Source organism: Protopterus annectens, chromosome 15.part0 (assembly GCF_019279795.1).
Source record: "Protopterus annectens isolate FY-2018-M chromosome 15.part0, PAN1.0, whole genome shotgun sequence".
In the NCBI taxonomy this organism is placed as follows: domain Eukaryota; kingdom Metazoa; phylum Chordata; order Ceratodontiformes; family Protopteridae; genus Protopterus; species Protopterus annectens.
This window is the reverse complement of record NC_056749.1, coordinates 38,791,832-38,797,263: the sequence shown is the minus strand read 5'-3', so window position 1 is coordinate 38,797,263 and position 5,432 is coordinate 38,791,832.

Below are 5,432 nucleotides of genomic sequence, written 5' to 3'. Positions count from 1 at the left end.
TTAGTTAGTTGGGGTCCTCAGGTGTGCATATTGTACATGATATTACATTACTTAACACATGGCATTCATGCCTCAGGTGGTGCTGCAGGGCCACCTCTGTCGGATACACATACTACACTCCCTGTACATTTGGAAGCAGGTTGTGTCATGTTAGGCATCCCTGTTAAAGTATGAGTGAGTCAGAGCGGGTATCAGTCCCAGTGTTCCTACTGACCAAGCGTATGTGCTATCGTTGCCTCTTTGCCAAGGCCAGGGCATACTGGGCACGCCTCCTTCTGCCTACTGGGACAAGGTCAGGTTGTTCCTCCTCCGAGTCAACCCCTGCCTGTGGTGGCCTTGGCAATGGTGGGGGGATGTTTGGCCCAGCCCTGTGCTGGTCCTGCTGCAGCTGTTTCCGCAGGATCATATTATGTAGCATAGCACATATCATGATCATTTGGGTACATGTAGTTGGTGTGTACTGCAAAGCTCCACCAGATGTGTCCAGACTCCGGAACCGTGACTTGAGCAGCCCAAACACACGCTCTATGATATTACGTGTTTGTGCGTGTGCCTCATTATGGCGTTCCTGTTCAGGTGTGTGTGCATTTCTGATGGGTGTCATCAGCCACGGCTCAAGTGCATAACCTGCATCCCCCACTAGGTGTCCGTGTGGGAAGTCCCCATTGGCAGATGATTGGTACAGCTGCGTCAGATGCCAGATGTGGGAATCGTGGTAGCTCCCAGGGCAGCCAGCACACACATTCATTATTATGCCCTGGGCATCACACACGACCTGGCAGTTGATGGAGGGGTATCCCTTGCGGTTAATGTAGACTCTACCCCGCTCACCGGCTGGTGCTTTGATGCGTATGTGCGTGCAGTCTATTGCACCCAGCACCTCAGGGTATCCTGCTATTTGCTGGAAGAGACACATATTGCTGGCCACAACCTCACGGTCATTAGGGACATATATATGATCACTGACATGTGGTGACATGGCATCCAGGAACTGGTGCAGTACCCTGGAGGCTGATGCCTGTGATATCCCCATCATATCACCAGTTGGTCTCTGGAAGGTACCTGTTGCTAGTATTCTTAGGCCAACACATACCTTGGTTTCCACTGGGATGGGTTCCCTCTGTTGGTTCTGTGTGTGAGGTGTGGCCTGCACAGCTCAACAATCTGCTGCAGGAGCTCTCTGTCCACTCTATAGCGCTCTACTATCTCCAGCTCATGTAACCCATGGTAGGTGACCCTGGGCCTGTATACTCTTCTCCTTCTCCTCACTCTGGGTTGTCTGTCAGCATCTGCATTGTCACCACCCTCAGCAATTCGCCTATGCCTGATTATAATAGCCATGGCAGCCCCTAGCATTTCTGCTCTGAGTTCAGCTTTATTTCAGTTTTCAATTCTGATAGCTTAGTTTCTGGCAGTATCTCTTGTGAGAAACAGCCTTCACTGCTCTTTGTTGTGTTTTAAGTGCTGGGCTGGGCTTCTAGTTTGCCTGTGTAATTGCCTGCTTGTAATTGTTTCCACCAATTAACTCCAGCAGTATTCCCTAGCAGTTTCCCTGTATTTTGGTTGTTTCCTGTTTCCTCTCTGTTTCCTGAGGGGGAGCAATGTGCACACCAGCTTAAACACGCTCACAGTCACTTAAACGCGCACACATCCCTACACAGTGTTACACGCGCGCACACATCCTTACACGGTGTTAGCTAGGCTGATTCATGCTAAAATGTGCACACACTGCCTTACACACGTGCACGCCCGCGCAAACCGTTGTAAACAGTTTGCAACACGCTCCCACATGTTGAACCTGCCTTACACGCTGCAGCCAAGATACACGTATATCAAGAAACTTTGAGTGTAGGGATAGCGTATACCCTCAATTTCTTGACTTTCCTAGTGTTCTGTTGGGACACACCTCCCTCCCTGATGTCTGTCTGTCATCTGTTACCTTACATTGCCCTCCAATCTGGTACATTTCTTTCTATCCTTCCCCTCCGTGATGTCACCTACCTCTTACTCTGTTCATCCCCCTTCTCTAACTCTTACACTACTCAGAAAGTGCTCATTACCTATGTGGCAGTGTGATTCAGTATTGTAACCCTCATTTACATAGGATTGCCTAGTAATGCTTAGTTACATATCTTACACGGAGCTTCCCCCCCTTGACAACCACTAAACGGAGGCCATATTGTTTTTAGTCTGCAAGTCCCTCCATTGACATTCCATGTGATACATAAATCCCACAATTGTGGGCCTATAAGCTTCGGTTTTCAGTTTTAGGTAGCGCACCCCGTTTGCGCGGGTGTGCGCTGCAGTTAAACACAAAAATCCTGTGAAAAAAAAAAAGTTAAATAACTTATTTTTGCAGCACTTTTTCATACCAATGGCCACATATTTGGCCATTGGCATGCTTAATGACAAATATGCACCCTTTATTTGGAGCTGACATAGCTCCGTTTTTGATTTTGCAGAAATATACTCAGTTGTCAGCTGAGTACATTTCTGCAGCTAACACGTCCGTTACACGGACTGGTTTCTGCTTCGTGGATCACTCAAATACCTCATTTGCATATCTTGGAGCTGCAAATGAGGTATTGAGCATTTCCACGCCCAGTCCGTGTAAGAGACGTGTTAGCTGTCTCTTACACGGAGGTTTGGGCTGTACCTGAATCGGGAGGCTTACACGGAGGCTTACACTACTCTTGAACTCCGTGTAAGCCTTCCTGAATCTGGCCCTTAGACTTTATTACAACTACATCTAAAGGTAACATACTAGGAGGTGATTTCAATTGTATCACAGATATTACAGAAACTACCAATAGGAAATCTCCTAGACTACTGTCTTCAGCCAAACAGTTAAAAACATGGACAGAAATGTTAAATTAAGATACCTTCAATGTTTTGAGACCAAATTCTTTACTATTCTCACACCAGGACTATAAACATGGTACCCAAACTAAAATAGATTAAATTTATATCTCACAAGATCTTTATTCTAAAATCTTGAATTTTTCAATACAACCTTGTCCCTTTTCAGATCATAATTCCCTGTTGTTAACGATACACTTGGAATTCAATCAATTAGTTATTACTTTAAGGATTCCTTCATATATCACAAAAATTAAAGACTTTAAATCTTGGATAACTTCTGAACTTCAGGTTTTCTTGGAGATTAACTATAAACCTGAAGCAAATGCAATTATGGTTTGGGATTCTCTTAAGACCTATCTATATGGTAAAACCATTAGCTGGTACAAAAATAAAATTAAAAAAAATGGGACTCAGAGTTACAGCAACTCCAAAATTGGGTTCCCATCAGCATCTCAAATGCTGACAATATTGAATCTGATATTGTCACATTGAGAATGCCGAAAGTGCAGAATGTCGAACGGGTAAACGGAAACCTCCGTAAGGGGAGATTTCCATTTACCTCAATGTAGTGTGGTCTCAGAGTTGGTATATTTAAGTAGCGGGGGTGTGGGAGGTGCAGTCCCCCTTGTGGGGGGTGCAGGGGGCTTGCCTGCCTGCCTACACCCTTTAGTTTTTTTTTTTGTTTACTTGTTTTTTTATTTTTATCGGCATTCGAAAATTGGATAGTTCGATCATGTCAGTTTGACATTTAGTGATTCGAACTATTCAATTTTTGAAATGCTGATATAGACCCCCAAAATCAAATATTATCTCTTAAATTTAATAAAAACTTAATTTCTACAGATAATAAGAAGAAAATAGAAGAAGAAAATAAGAAATACAATGAAATATTATCCCATAAAACTAATTTAGCTATGGAAAAACTGGAATTAAATATTTATGCTACCTCTCCTAAGCATCTATATAACCTATCTATGAAAGTTAAGATACAATCAAAAATTACTAACATTGATAGTATCTTTCATGAAGGGAAAGGGAAAAAAGTCTCGGACATAGGGAACATTCTGGAGAATTTAATTATCATTATGCAGAGCATCATAAAGATAAAATAAGTACAAATGAATGTGAGAAGTTGCAGAATATAGTTCCCAATATAACTAGAATTCCTGAGGAGCTTAAGTTAGATCTATGAAAAACTATTTCTCAAAAGGAAATTATAGATGGGATTAAAGGAAGTAAGGCTAATAAAGCACCTGGAATAGATGGCTTAATTATCGAAATTTATAAATTGTTCCCTTCTTCTATAATCTCTCTCCTACATAAAACCTTTCTTGAAGTTCAAACATTAGCAAATATTCCTCCTTCTTGGAGATATTCTCTAATTTCCCCTATATTAAAAGAGAATAAGGACCCTAATCATTGCAACTCATATAGACCACTTTCTTTGTTGAATAATGATTATAAACTATTTATGTCAATTATGGTCAATAGATTGAAAATACCCATATCTAAAATAATTAATGAAGACCAAACTGGTTTCATACATAACAGGCATACATAGGATAATATTAAAAGAGTATTAACTCTGATAGATTACCTCAATAGAGGAAACCATGAAGCATTGATAATAGGTCTAGATATTCAAAAGGCCTTTGACTCCTTAAATTTGGGTCATTTATTTAAAGTCTTACAGTTATTTGATTTCCCCCCCTTTTTTGTAACAATGATAAAGAAATTTAGCATATGTCAAATTAGAAAGACAGATGTTGACTACATGGCTCAAGTTGTAGATTTACAATGCCAGCTGGATGAGAATTTAATACGCTATGAAAACAGTGGAATTAATAAGAGTAATAGTGATGAAGATCTATCCTTCATAACAATTGATAGAGCAGAAATGACTGTATTAGAAGCTGCAAATTCTTCAGAGATGGTCAGCAATGATATTCTTGTAATTGGAGATTCAGTTATTAGAGGAACTGATACTTATATCTGCAGAAATGATAATGAACATTGAATAGTGTTATGCTTGCCAGGAGCAAAAATAGAAGATGTGAAACAAGCCTTGGAATGCCTTAATGTAAGGAAGTATGGATCTGTTTTTATTCATGTTGGTACAAATGATGTCACCAACAAAGATTCTCTGACTGTTAGTCGGGACCTGACAGCCCTCCTAGATAGTATAGCTTGTACTGGTGTTAGGACATATTTTTCACAAATCACCTATAGAAGGGATAGTCAGGTTAATGAATAAAAAGATTTTTTGGATAAACACCTACATGGAAAAAATGTCCTGTTTTAAAAAATGGAAATGTGTAGAGCACCCAAGCCTTCTTTTGGGCACACATGTTCAGACAGGATGGTGTGCATTTGTCTAGTTCAGGGAATAGAATTTTCGCAGCAGATATTTTGCAATATTTGACAAACACTAGCTAGGATTTTTGCCAGGTCAAAAATGTAACAGTTCACAGATTGCAACATTTGATGCATCTCTGATGGTTGTTAATGCTAGGAGCATTAATAATAAAGTTTTTTTTTATTAGAAAATTTGCTACGTTCCCACAAGATTG